Source organism: Moschus berezovskii, chromosome 16 (genome assembly GCF_049115385.1).
Source record: "Moschus berezovskii isolate FMDL1 chromosome 16, NW_MosBer_1.0, whole genome shotgun sequence".
Taxonomy (NCBI): Eukaryota; Metazoa; Chordata; class Mammalia; order Artiodactyla; family Moschidae; genus Moschus; species Moschus berezovskii.
Window position 1 is genome coordinate 35,980,762 of NC_142475.1, and position 14,269 is coordinate 35,995,030.

Sequence of the window (14,269 nt, forward strand, 5' to 3'; positions counted from 1 at the left end):
ATCCAACCAGTCCATTCTAAAGGAGATCAGTCCTGGGTGTTCACTGGAAGGACTGATGCTAAAGCTGAAACTCCAATACTTTGGCCACGTCATGTGAGGAGTTGACTCACTGGAAAAGACTCTGATGCTGGGAGGGATTGGGGCGGGAGGAGAAGGGGACAACAGAGAATGAGATGGCTGGATGGCATCACCGACTTGATGGACGTGAGTCTGAGTGAACTCAGGGAGTTGGTGATGGACAGGGAGGCCTGGCGTGCTGTGATTCCTGGGGTGGCAAAGAGTCGGACACGACTGAGCGACCGAACTGAACTGAACTGAAGGATATAATTCTAAGGAAGCTAGGTCCTATTTGCTTCATGGAATAGTGGAGTTGATAAAGCCCTGTACTTACAGCCCAGAGTAATTATATGGATCTTCATTTTCTGTGGGTGTGAAAAAAGGTGAGAGGGGTCATCGGGGCTGGCTCCTGAATCTAGCATGAGCTGCACTAGGAGGAAACTGAGAAAAAGTAGCAAAGCTCTGAACAGCGTTCAATACATTTGTGGAAATGATTATTACCAAAGACCTGTTGCTGACTCCACAGTTCTATCTTCAGCCAGTTCTGGAAAAGAGTGACCGCAGGACCCCTATGACTGTACGCACAGAGCTAAGAAAGAAATATGCCACAGTTGAATATAGCATTTCAGGCATGGAAAGTTACTTTACCAGAGAAGTCATGTATAATGTTCAACTAAATATGACAAAGAGGGCATCAGTTTAGATGGGGTTAGAATCTCGTTAAAGTGGAGAGTAAATATTAAAAAAACAGGCAACTTTGCTCTTGAAAATGCCTTACATTGCTTTTGAAATATAGGAAACATATTGAAATTGTATATATATATCGTGCAGAATAATTTCCTAGCTCAGCAAAATTGGAAAACATAAAGACTATTAAGCAAATGTCTGTAAATGTAAAATAGCCTTTCTTTAAAATAACAATCAAATCCCTAGTTCTGAATGGGGTGATGGATAGAGGGTTCTGAACTCTAATATCTTAATATACTATTTGGTTTTGTGGGGATTAAATGAGAGAATTAAAGCTCCATCTTAGAAGAGAGGCAGTTCTCCAAAGAAATGAGAGTTTGGTTCAATAGATTTAACCTGCCTACATGAAACAAACACTAATGGAATGGTTATGATTTGCCAGAAATTCTTTTAAGTGCTTTAAAAACACTCTAGCATTCTGACTTTGCAGGCCATGTGCTTAACCACTATGCAAGCTCACTGTTCTAATTTTTCACATATTGTATTTCCACCACATGCAGTTGTACAGAGTTCAGACCAAGGTCAAAACTTGGAACTGGGTACATTGATATCAGGTGTAGACCCAAAGGAGCCACCCCCATGTGTCTCCGTTCTTGCATGGTGGGCCAGTAACACGGACTAAACCTCTGAAGCCTTTTCTTTTAAAGTTGTATGCCTTCCTTATTTTCCCAGAGGCAGAAAATACAGCAGAGTCGTATGTTGTCACAAAAGGAAAGAATGGGATTGAGCCTTAGTGGTTAGAGATGAGAAGAGTCTATCTGTTGTCAGAGACTAAGAGTCTGAGGAATTCATGCAGTTGGAGGCCGATAAAAGGCACTGCAGGTGCTGATGACAGATTACTGTCCTCAAAAACCTGAAGGTATGATCTAGGGCTCAATCCTCGTGTCTGCCAATCTCAGAGAAGTTAAAGAAAAATGGGACATAGGAGATGATTTAGATTGCACCTGGGAGGGAAAGAATGAAGCACGCAAGATGTGCCTTGTGAGATAAGGCCAGCATTAGCATAGTGCAGATCTGGGCTCTGTCGTCTGCTCACTTTTCCAGCCCGCGGTAACTGTTAGAGAAGAATTTGGCTTTTGAAAGGTATTTCTTTGTTTTAAAATGAGTTTTTGTTTATTTCTTATTTTGCGTGCTAAGTTGCTTCATTCATGTCTGACTCTTTGCAACCCCATGGACTGTAGTCTGCCAGGCTCCTCTTTCCATGGGATTCTCCTGGCAAGAATACTGGAGTTGCCATGCCCTCTTCCCAGAGAAGGCAATGGCAAGCCATTCCAGTACTCTTGCCTAGAAAATCCCATGGATGGAGGAGCCTGGTAGGCTGCAGTCCGTGGCATTGCTAAGGGTCAGACACGACTGAGCAACTTCACTTTCACTTTTCACTTTCACACATTGGAGAAGGAAATGGCAACCCACTCCAGTGTTCTTGCCTGGAGAATCCCAGGGACGGGGGAGCCTGGTGGGCTTCCGTCTATGGGGTCACATAGAGTCGGACACGACTGAAGTGACTCAGCAGCAGCAGCAGCAGCAGCAGCAGCATGCCCTCTTCCAGGGGCTCTTCCTGACCCAGGGATTGAACCCGCATCTCTTATGTCTCCTGCATTGGCAGGCAGGTTCTTTACCACTAGCACCACGTGGGAAGCCCCAATTTATTATTTTATATATTTATTTATTTTTGGCTGTTCTGGGTCTTCATTGCGTGTGTGGGCTTTGCTCTAGGTGGGGCACACGGAAGCTACTCTCTAGATGTGGTGCGCAGGCTTCTCATTGTTAGGCCTTTTTTTTGTTGCAGAGAACAGGTTCTGGGGCATGCGGTCTTCAGTCGTTGTGGGGTCTGCGGTCAGTAGTTGCGGCTCCCAGGCTCTCAAGCACAGGCTCAGTAGTTGTGGCACATGGGCTTTGTTGCTCCATGGCATGTGGGAATCTTCCTGAACCAGGGATATAACCCCTGTCTACTGCGTTACCAGGCGGATTCTTTATCACTGAGCCACCAGGGAAGCACCGAGAGGTATTTCTGTGAGGTCTAGTTTCATTCATGAATCCCCAAAGCTAGAAATGTGAATTTCATGGCGGTGGGGGAAACTATCTGCTAATATTTGCCCCACAGTTTCAAATGCAAATGAGGCAGTATCTATTAGGTGTCTTAATTGGTATAGACTGTATTTGTTAAGGCAACCTCTGCCTTCTTTTTATAGACCTTCTATGGACCCTTGGGTGTCCTTCATGCTCCTTCTCTGGGCTTGTCTTAGGCAAAAAGTGAAGGCAAGTACAATGTCTCCCTAAGGGCATGTTCCCCTACAGCGCTCCCTTTTGTGTGCTGGATGTTTCATTGACTTTGTCTTTGGAGTATACATATCGTGGACCCTGGAAACATAGAGATCTTAGTTGAGATCTGCCTTTCCCCACAACCAGCTGAGTGACCTGAATAAAGTATTAGTAGTTAACATTTCCACCTTAGTTTTCTTATCTATGAAATGGGTAACCACATATCCCTTTCAGGACATAAATTTTTAAATTTATTTTTATTTTATTTTGCTTTTTAAGAATTAACTTTTATTGGAGTATAATTGTTTTACAATGTTGTATTAGTTTCTACTGTACAGAAAAGTTAATCAGCTATATGTGTATGTGTATATATATATATATATAATATATATATATATGCTATATGCCCTTTTAGGTCACTACAGAGTTTTGAGTAGAGTTCCCTGAGCTGTATGTTAGGTTCTCACTAGTTATCTATTTTATTCTGTGCTGTGCTTAGTTGCTCAGTCATATCCAACTCTTTGCAACTCCATAGACTGTAGCCCGCCAGGCTCCTCAGTCCATGGGGATTCTCCAGGCAAGAATACCAGAGTGGGTTGTCATACCCTTCTCCAGGGGATCTTTCTAACCCAAGGATCAAACCCAGGTCTCCCTCAGTGCAGGTGGATTCTTTACTGTCTGAGCCACGAGGCTTCCCAGGTGGCGCTAGTGGTAAAAACCCACCTGCCAATGCAGGAGACACAGGAGATGTGGGTTCAATCCCTGGGTCTAGAAGATCCCCTAGAGGAGGAAATGGCAACCCACTCTGGTATTCTTGCCTGAGAAATCCCAGGGACAGAGGAACCTGGCGGGCTACAGTCCATGGGTTTGCAAAGAGTTGGACATGCCTGAGCATGCATGCCTGAAAAAACTGAAACCAACAGTGTATATATGACACATATATGTCAATCCCAATCTCCTAATTCATTCCTCCCCCTTACCCCCTTAGTGTCCATGCATCTGTTCTCTACATCTGTGTCTCTGTTTCTGCTTTGCAAATAAGATCATCTCTACCATTTTTTTCTAGATTCCACCTATATGCATTAATTACAGTGTTTGTTTTTCTCTTCCTGACTTCACTCTGTATGATAGTCTCTAGGTCCATCCACATCTTTAAAATTTTTTTTTCCTTTTTGTGGTTGAGTAGTATTCCGTGGTATATATGTACCACATCTTCTTTTCAGGGCTTTTTGAGAGTAGGTTATCTATCTAACAGATTCACCTCAAAGTTTATGGCTTAAAATTAAAAAAAAAAAATTATCTCACCAGTTTCTGTGGTTCGGAGAATCTGAGAACAGTTTAGCCAGGTGATTCAAGCTCAGGGTCTCTCATGAGTTTGTAGTCAAGTTGCTGGTCAGGGCTGCAGTCATCTGAAGGCTTGACTGGGGCTGGAGGGTCCACTGCTGTGGTGGCTCCTCTCACACCTGGCACATCTGTGCTGGCTGTAGATAGGATGCCTCTGTACCTTGCAACATGGTCCTCTGCATGGGACAGATGGGTGGCCCTCACAGAGTGACAGTGGCTTCCCCCGGAGAGAGTGATCCCAGGAGGAAACCACGTGTCTTTGGTTACCTCATCTTCGAACTCATACTGCATCACTCTGGCCTAGTCTCTGCGCTAGAAATGAGCCACTTAGCCTAGCCAGTGCTCAAGAGATGGAGAATTAGGCTCTCCATTTTAAAGGGAGTGTCTGAGAATTTGTGGACATATTCTAAATCACCATAAGAGGTAGCATAAGTAAAATTCCTGAAATAAGAGTTTAGTAAATGCAAGACTTAAATAGTATCTTGTTCTTCTTTATCTCTGCAGTACCTACAATAGTGTTTTTCATATAGCAAGCATCCTAAGTAGTGAGATAATATTTATTACATAGTGAACTAAAGTTACTGGTTGCCTTGTGTCATGTTTTGTGCTAAACATTTTCAGTAGAATACCTCATTTCATTGTCACAATAATCCTGGGAAATGGATGCTACTCTGTTATTATTATCCCAGTTTTACAGATGGGAAAACAGAAGTATGCACAGAGAAGTTCAGAAATTTGTTGATTTGGGGGGCTTCCCTGATGGTCCAGTGAATAAGACTCCGTGCTCCCAATGCCAGGGACTTGGGCTCGATCCCTGGTCAGGAAGCTAAGATCTCACATGCTGCAATGAAGACCCAGCACAGCCAATATAAATACTCATCATAATAAAAAATGATAACAAAAAGAAGTTTCTTGGATGTTAACATATGGAGGGGTGTAATAGAGCCAGGAGTTAAAACTGTGAGTCTTCCTACAATTCAAGGCTCCTCAAACTACTCATGTGAAATATTCCCTCCTTTGAAATTTATTTGCCCTGCACTATTTTGAGACTGGGTGAAATGATACTTGAATTGTGAAGCCTCTTTCTTGAGGCACTTCTCATATCTAGAATGCTCTAAAAATTCCCAGCCAAGATTCCGAATGGGATGCCCAGGAATCCTTCCTTTCTCCAGTGTTGGATGTAACACTCTCACAGCCCTCTGATTTCTTCTGTCCTAAACAAAGATCATGGCATCTGGTCCCATCACTTCATGGGAAATAGATGGAAAAACAGTGGAAACAGTGTCAGACTTTATTTTTGGGGGCTCCAAAATCATTGCAGATGCTGATTGCAGCCATGAAATTAAAAGACGCTTATTCCTTGGAAGGAAAGTTATGACCAACCTTGATAATATATTGAAAAGCAGAGACATTACTTTGCCAACAAAAGTCCGTCTAGTCAAGGCTATTGTTTTTCCCGTGGTCATGTATGGATGTGAGAGTTGGACTGTGAAGAAAGCTGATCGCCGAAGAATTGATGCTTTTGAACTGTGGTGTTGGAGAAGACTCTTGAGAGTCCCTTGTACCGCCAGGAGATCCAACCAGTCCATTCTAAGGGAGATCAATCCTGGTTGTTCATTGGAAGGACTGATGCTAAAGCTGAAACTGCAATACTTTGGCCACCTCATGCGACGAGTTGACTCACTCGAAAAGACTCTAATGCTGGGAAAGGTTGGGGGCGGGAGGAGAAGGGGACGACCGAGAGTGAGATGGCTGGATGGCATCACCGACTCTGTGGGCATGAGTTTGAGTGAACTCCGGGATTTGGTGATGGACAGGGAGGCCTGGCGTGCTGTGATTCATGGGGTTGCGGAGAGTCGGACACGACTGAGCGACTGAACTGAACTGAACTGAACTTGAACCTTGCGGTTTCTCCTTGAAACTGATGTTTGAAGGTCCTAAGGTTAAATATAAGTTTGAAAACTGCCAAACTGGATGATCTTACAGATCCCTTCTTGCTCTAAAGTTATATAATGACATGAATCCTTCTGCCTATTCCTCATCCTTATAGAAGTTAGTAATCAAGTCTGGTCAGTTTGTCCTCAACGACTACTCTCTTGACTCCTCTTCTCATCCTTAGCCAGCATCTTCATTCTATACCAGATGAGAACTGGGATTGAAACATTGTAGCCATCCCTAAAGAACATCTCCAGTCATTGTCATCTCCAAACTATCTTGTGTCCAGAGACCACATAAACCTCCAAGAATATTCTTTTTGGTTGTGAAAACCTGCTAAATAAATCCCTTCAGTTGGCTGTGTAGTTCTCATACAGGGCAACACAGATATTAGTACATATCAGTGGTTTTTGGAAAGTATAGTCTTAAAAGAAGTTAAGTAGTTTTCTTTAGTGATAGAATTTCCTGAAGAGGTTGATATGCTAATGTGCAGTGTGAATCTTCCTTTTGTTGTTAGTAACTCAGTCACGTCCAACTCTTTGTGACCCCATGGACTGCAGCATGCCAGGCTGCCCTGTCCTTCACTATCTCCTGGAGCTTGCTCAAACTCGTGTGCGTTGAGTTGGTGATGCTATCCAACCATTTCATCCTCTGTCATCCCCTTCTCCTCCTGCCTTCAATCTTTCCCAGCATCAGGGTCTTTTCCAATGAGTTGGCTCTTCGCATCAGGTGGCCAAAGTATTGGAGCTTCAACTTCAGCGTCAGTCCTTCAGTGAATGTTCAGGATGAATTTCCTTTAGGACTAACTGGTTTGACCTCCTTGTTGTCTGAGGTACTCTCAAGAGTCTTCTCCAGCACCACAGTTTGAAGGCATCAGTTCTTTGGTGCTCAGCCTTCTTTATGGTCCAACTCTCACATCTGTACAGGACTACTGGAAAAAGCATAGCAGCTACCTGAGGGAGAGATAATATAACCCAAGAGGTTGGGTCTCTTGAGCTTGTTATGGGCCCAGGTGAGGGAACTCTCTTGGGTTGTCTATTTGAAAACAGTTTCTTATGACCAGGCCACTTCCCTGAGACTTCTCACTTGGCAATAAGTCCCTACTTGCTGTACTACCTTCACACTTGAAATTCCAGAAAGCCATTCCTCAATAACTGTTGCTCAGTTTCTCCTTTACTGCCCAACTGTCAGCCTCCTCAGAGTCACCACTTCAGAATATCAAGAGGTGTGTGTGTGCTTGTATACATATACGTAATGGCACCCCACTCCAGTACTCTTGCCTGGAAAATCCCATGGGCGGAGGAGCCTGGTGGGCTGCAGTCCATGGGGTCGTGAAGTGTTGGATACAACTGAGCGTCTTCACTTTCACTTTTCACTTTCATGCACTGGAGAAGGAAATGGCAACCCACTCCAGTGTTCTTGCCTGGAGAATCCCAGGGACGGGGGAGCCTGGTGGGCTGCCATCTATGGGGTTGCACAGAGTTGGACACAACTGAAGCGACTTAGCAGCAACAGCAGCAACTTTCTTTACTGAAGAACGCAGTGATTTTATGAGAGAATTGCCTACAGAGGATCTTAGATAAAGTACTGTGTATGATGCTGTATTGATATATACACATCATTATGCATGTGTGACCCTATGGACTGTAGCCTACCAGCTCCTCTGTCCATAGGATTTTCCAGGCAAGAATACTGGAGTGGGTTGCTGTACCCTCCTCCAGGATCTTCCCAACCCAGGGACCAAACCCAAGTCCCTTATGTATCCTACATTGGCAGGCAGGATTTTTACCACTAGTGCCACCCGAGAAGCCCACACACCATTATACATTTGCCCAAAGCCACAGAACTTACAGCACCAAGAGCAAACCCTAATGTAAACTATGAATTTTGCTGATGATAATGTGTCAGTATAAGTTCATCATTGGTAACAGATGTACCACTCTGATAGGGGATGTTAATAATGGGGGGAAGCTATGAGTGGGTGGAGGTGAGGGAAATAGACTCAAAGAGTGAGAGTTGTGAATTGTGTGTGAACGTTTATTAGGGTGGAGAAAGGAATCCAGATGAAAGGTGATGCACATGAAGGAAAGTAAGATGGCAGGATTGGACAAGGAGAAAAATGGGTATTTAGTGAAGTTACAGTGGAGGCTTTGTTCTATTCTACCAGGAGCTCTGGAGATTCCCTAAAGTGGCTAGGAGGCCCAGCCTAGGTATGCCCATGTCAGCCAGTCAATGGTGGCCCAATGTCTGTAAGAGGGTCTATAACTATGGGTCTATAACTTTGACCCAGTTTCTCTAAGACGGTCTATACCTATGGATCTGTAGCTATGTGTAACCCTCCAGTATCTCTTCGAGGGTCTGTAACAATGGGTCTCTAACTGTGACCTAGTGTCTCTTAGAGGATCTGTAACTATATAAAACAAGCCAGTTTTCTGCAGCCTAGGGCAGTGGCCAGCAAGAGTCATGGCTTTGAGCCATCAGAAATTGACATCCCCAGAAGCTGGGAGATGGGAAGTAACCTGAGTGGGAGCACAACATCCACTATGGGATGGGTGATAGCACTAACAAGGATCTATCCATGCCCTCAGGGAGCTGATAGCCTCACTGATGAGCCGCAGCAGCAAACAGGTGAGGGCAAGTGCAGATAGATTAGTACCAGAGGAAAATACCTTGAAGACACAGGGAACGAGCATCTCACCCAGTCTTAGGGGTTCCGAGCTGGATTCCCAGAAGAGATGGTGTCAGTGATGATGAAAGGAATTAGGCATATGAAGGCAGCAAGGGTGGAAACTTTTAGAAAAGAGTCTTCCCAGTAAAGGGAGCAGTATGTACAAAGGGTGAGAACATGCCATGAGGGGACCTCACATCGTTAGGAAAGGCTGGAGTGGAGAGAGAATCAGAAGGAGTGGTGCACAGGGAGGCAAAGGTGCCCAGCAAGGGCTTGAACCCCAAGGTTGGACCTGAAGGAGCAGGGAGGCCAGGTCCTGCAGTTGGGGATTTTACCCTGATTATTCCTCACAATCATGGTTTCTAGCAGAGAGTTATATGATGAAATGTTCACCCCGGGAACATCATCCTAGCTGCAGGGTGAAGAAAGGAATCCAGATAAAAGAGCAACACGGGGGCCCTATGAGTGGCTGTGTAGATGGCTAATTCATTAATTTCTGGTGAAAAATGAGTAACTTAAAATAGAGGCATGTCAGGTGTGATGGAGAGAAATGGATGGATTTGAGAGATTTTAAGGAGGCAGAATCCATAAGACTTGACTGATTGGATATGGGCCTTTGGGGGAAAAAAGGAGTCAAACTCAGATTTGTCTTTGAGTCAGAGCAGGCTGGCAGTGGTGTGAAGGATGGATCTGCAGGAGTGTCAGACTTAAACAAGGGAGCCAATTAGAGCCATGATAGACAATGTATTTTTGTTCAGGGACCCACTCAGGAAAAAAGAAAAGAAGTTTATGACCAGTACGTACTCTTTTTGTTCAAATGAAAATAGCATGGTAAAATCATGTGAAAATAATATTGTATGTTCTTATAATTTAAATTACCTTTGTTAGAAGACTATCAGTGAGAAAATTGGCCCTGCTTTTAGCCACTTAAATATATTAGTATCTGGGGCAAGTTTAGACATAGCACCAGGGAGACAGCTTGTCATTTTTTCGTTCATTTTTGTGTAGTGCATTGGATCTCACAGAGAACATTCTAGAGTGTGTTCTTTTTCTATCCTTGATGCCACCCTGAAGGTAGGAATTATTGCCTTTCTGGAATAAAGAAGCAAAAATGGAGGCTCAGAGAAGTAAAATGGCTTCACTTCCCATTAAGCAGGAAATGAAGTTAAGTCTAGAATGTTCATTCCATTCAGTGCTGAGTTTCCTGAGGTTGCAGCCATTTCTTGCCATGAGTCACACAAAGATAAAATCAGCATGCCTGCTGCCTGCTTCTTTCAGCAATGTGTGTCTCTCCGTGGCTACGGGATTGTCTATCTGCTCATAAGAGAGAAAAGAAGCCAGATAAAGATGCCTTCTTATCAGGAGCCCCAACTCCACCTCTTTCTGCCAGAGGTGCTGGCCACCTGAGCATTTTTGCTAACTGAACACATTCAGGCCACTTCTGAGAGCCCTGCCCTGTACCATCCTATCAAATAGGCTTTGACTTTTGGCTACCTGGAGCACAGGACCTGGGTAGGACAGAGGTGATTTCTCCAAACGTAGATTGGAGGGTCCAAAGGTAGATTGCTGTGTAGGGTCCGAAAATCTGCCAGCCAATTAGACCTCGGTTTCTGGGTTGTATTTTGTAGCCAAATGAAGTAAATGTAGCCCAAAGAGCCCCATTCCCCAAATCAGTGACACTTTCACCTCCAGGGAAGGAGAGGAGGAAGGGGGAGGGAGGGCAGGGGAGGAGAGAGGGGCAAGTTCTGTTTTGAAACTGCCCTTCAGGCTGCGTTCTCTGGCTACACAATAGCCTCCTTTTTGACAATCACAGTGTTAGGTTTCAAAATACAATGAAAAAGGAGCTCGTTTCTTAATCTGGCAATTTAGAAATTAAAAATGTAATTAAGTATGATTACGGATAAACTTGCAATATATATTCTGAATATAAACACACACGTACAGATGCAGCCATTTCAGGTTTATTCATTAGTCTCTTTACAAGCACTTGATAGTCTTCTTTTCCCCCCAGCTTTACTGACATATAATTGATATATAACATTGTGTAAGTTTAAGACTTGCAACCTGTTGATTTAATACACTCATCTATTGCAAAATGATTACCACTATCCTGTTAGCTAACACCTTCATCACATAATTACCATTCTGTTTTTGTGGTGAGAACATTTAAGATCTACACTCTTAGCACCTTTTAAGTGTATAATACAGAATTATTAACTGTAATCACCATGTTATGCATTAAATTCCCCAAACTCATTTGTCCTGTAACTGGAAGTTTATCACCTTTGACCAACATTTCCCCAATTGTTCCCAGCCCTCAGCCCTTGGTAATCATAGGGATCTATTCTCTGTTTCTATGAGTTTGGCATTTTTAGATTCTATATATAAGTGATATCACACAGTATTTATTTTTTCTCTGACTTATTTCATTTAGAATAATGCCCTCAAGGTCTGTCCATGTTGTTGTAAATGGCAGTATTTTCTTCTTATAATTTATTATATTGTCATTCATTGTCATTCAGTCCCTAAGTTGTGTCTGACTCTTTGCAATCCCATGAACTGCAGCACCCCAGACTTCTCTATCCTTCCCTGTCTCCTGGAGTTTGCTCAAACGCATGTCGTTTGAGTCAGTGATACCATCCAACCATCTCATCCTCTGTTGCCCCTTTCTCTTCTTGCCCTCAACCTTTCCCAGCATCAGGGTCCTTTCCAATGAGTCAGTTCTTCGTGTCAGGTGGCCAAAGTATTGGAGCTTCAGCGTCAGTCCTTCCAGTGAATTTTCAGGATTTTTTATTTCCTTTAGGAAACTGACTGGTACTATATATATATATATAATTTATTATATTTTGGGGGTGGTAGGAGACGGGGACGACAGAGAATGAGATGGCTGGATGGCATCACCGACTCAATGGACATGAGGTTGAGTGAACTCCAGGAGCTGGTGATGGACAAGGTGGCCTGGCGTGCTGTGATTCACGGGGTCGCAGAGAGTCGGACACGACTGAGCAGCTGAACTGAACTGATATTATAATATTATTATATATATTATATATAATTATATATAGTTTATATATATATTTTAGATAGAGAAATCATATCTTCCTTATTCATTTATCTGTTGGTGGACACTTAGTTGTTTACTTCCCTACCTTGGCTGTTGTGAATAATGCTGTAATGGACGTGGGAAAAGCACTTTGTAGTCTTGATTGCCATGCATGTTTAGTGCAAACTTTTTATTTTGTCATCTTCCTTACCACCTTCTCTGAAGTCAGTCTCTATCCAGAACAGTTTTAATCTACTTCTGGAGTCCCACAGTATTGTCCCTCAAATGCACAACAAATTGAGCAGAGAGCTGCCTTTAGCATGAGAAATACTAGTTGCAGAGGACTAAAGAATACCTCGATTTTAGTTGTGAAAGTAACAGTGATAATACAGACAGCTGCCATGGATTGGACATTTGTGTGTGTGTGTGCTCAGTTGTTCAGTCATGTCCAGCTCTTTGTGACCCCATGAACTGTAACCCACCAGGCTTCCTCTCTCCGTGGAATTTTCCAGGCAATTGAACATTTACTCTTAAACAAACTCTGAACTAAGTGTTTTACACTCATGGATTCAGTGATAGGTCAGGATTCAAGTCTATTATAGCCTAAGGAGCTTGCAACTTTTAGCAACAATTTAGGCATTGTGAAACCTTCCTTTCTTTCCTGGCCTTTATCTGGTTCTTTGAATTGTCCTCTTTCAGAACTCAACATGCTGACTTGGTACCATCATCCGTATCCTCTGTGAAGTATGGAAGATGCCTCTTCTTACAATTTGATGCTTTTCACATGGGGGCATGAAGGTGCATTGCTTCAGGTTTGTTTTTTCCCAGGCTGCCTCTACTCTTAATTTCTTCTGTGTCCCTAAAATCTTCCTTAAGGACATATCTCAGGCCAAGCCATCTTCTGAAGGCAGCAATTCTCAAGATTCCCCGCTCCTTGCCCGGACACATTCTTACAGGTATAGGCATATTTTGACAAAACCCTCAACCAAAGAGCTGTCTCATGCAGCCTTAGAAGAGGTAAGACGGGCTGCCAATCCCTCTTCCACTCTGCTCTTCAGGCATGTGCAGCACTGTAATACGAATAATCTCGAATGAATTCTAATCTGTTCAATTTAAAAGCAGGTTCCTGTGAATCTTATTCCACAGAAATTGTGCGTGCAAAATGTGTCACACCTGTATGTAGAAAATTCTAGAGGAACTACCAGAAAAAGTGACTGGAAATGATAAATGAGTTCATCGAGGTCACAGGATACAAGATCGATTTACAAAAATCAACTGTAATTTTATGTACTGGCAATGAGCTATCTGAAAATGAAATGCAGAAAACCATTCCATTCACAATCACAACCAAAAAAATAAAATGCTTAGGAATAAATTTAACAAAAGAAGTATAAGACTTGTTAACACTGGAAATGACACAGTGTTGGTGACAGGAATTTAAAAAAGACCTGAGTAAATGGACAGACATTCTATATTGGTGAATTGGAAGATGTTAATTTTTGACAGTCACTAACCACAGCACGCCAGGCCTCCCTGTCCATCACCAACTCCCGGAGTTCACTCAAACTCATGTCCATCGAGTCGGTGATGCCATCCAGCCATCTCATTCTCTGTCGTCCCCATCTTCTCCTACCCCCAATCGCTCCCAATCAGAGTCTTTTCTAGTGAGTCAACTCATCGCATGAGGTGGCCAAATTATTGCAGTTTCGGCTTTAGCATAAGTCCTTCCAATGAACACCCAGGATTGATCTCCTTTAGAATGGACTGGTTGGATTTCCTTGCAGTCCAAGGTTCATGGGGTCGCTAAGAGTCGGACACGACTGAGCGACTGAACTGAACTGAACTGAACTGAATCAAGTCTCAGCAGGTGTCCTTGCTGGACCCTCTGTTCTGCCCTCAAGAAAAGCCCTGTGCCCCCACTGTCCTGGGTCACCCCATTAGGTAGAAGATGGGCCAGCCTTGGTTTTCTCCAGACTCAGACGTTTATGCTGCGAAAAGATTAAAAACTTTCAGTTAAAATTGGCTTTTTATCATTACGGCCAAATGAACTAAATGTAGCTAAGTGAAGTCTCTCTACATCCTGAGTAAGCAGATGTCATAACCAGCCAGAATCAGAGTGCTTTGAAAAACATCATTAATCAATTGGAAAGAAAACTACTGATTGGATTGAGAAAAAGTTCACAGAGCATATATCTCAGAAGGGATTTATGTCA

At 43.2% G+C, this 14,269-nt stretch overlaps 1 protein-coding gene across 6 annotated transcripts in view; it reads left to right on the plus strand.

Moving 5' to 3' along the window:
• COLEC10 (collectin subfamily member 10) overlaps positions 1-14,269 on the plus strand; it is a 529,589-nt gene that overhangs the window by 7,889 nt on the left and 507,431 nt on the right. For 4 of the 6 annotated variants that reach the window (XR_008686681.2, XR_016039344.1, XM_088844769.1 and 1 more), the window contains exon 1: positions 12,189-12,868. The exons of 1 other annotated variant lie outside the window; for it this stretch is intronic. The gene's annotated coding sequence lies outside the window, so the exon portion shown is untranslated. Of the gene's footprint in view, positions 1-12,188; positions 12,869-14,269 lie in introns of those variants that run through there. One more of the 6 variants, XM_088844770.1, reaches the window with a different exon arrangement.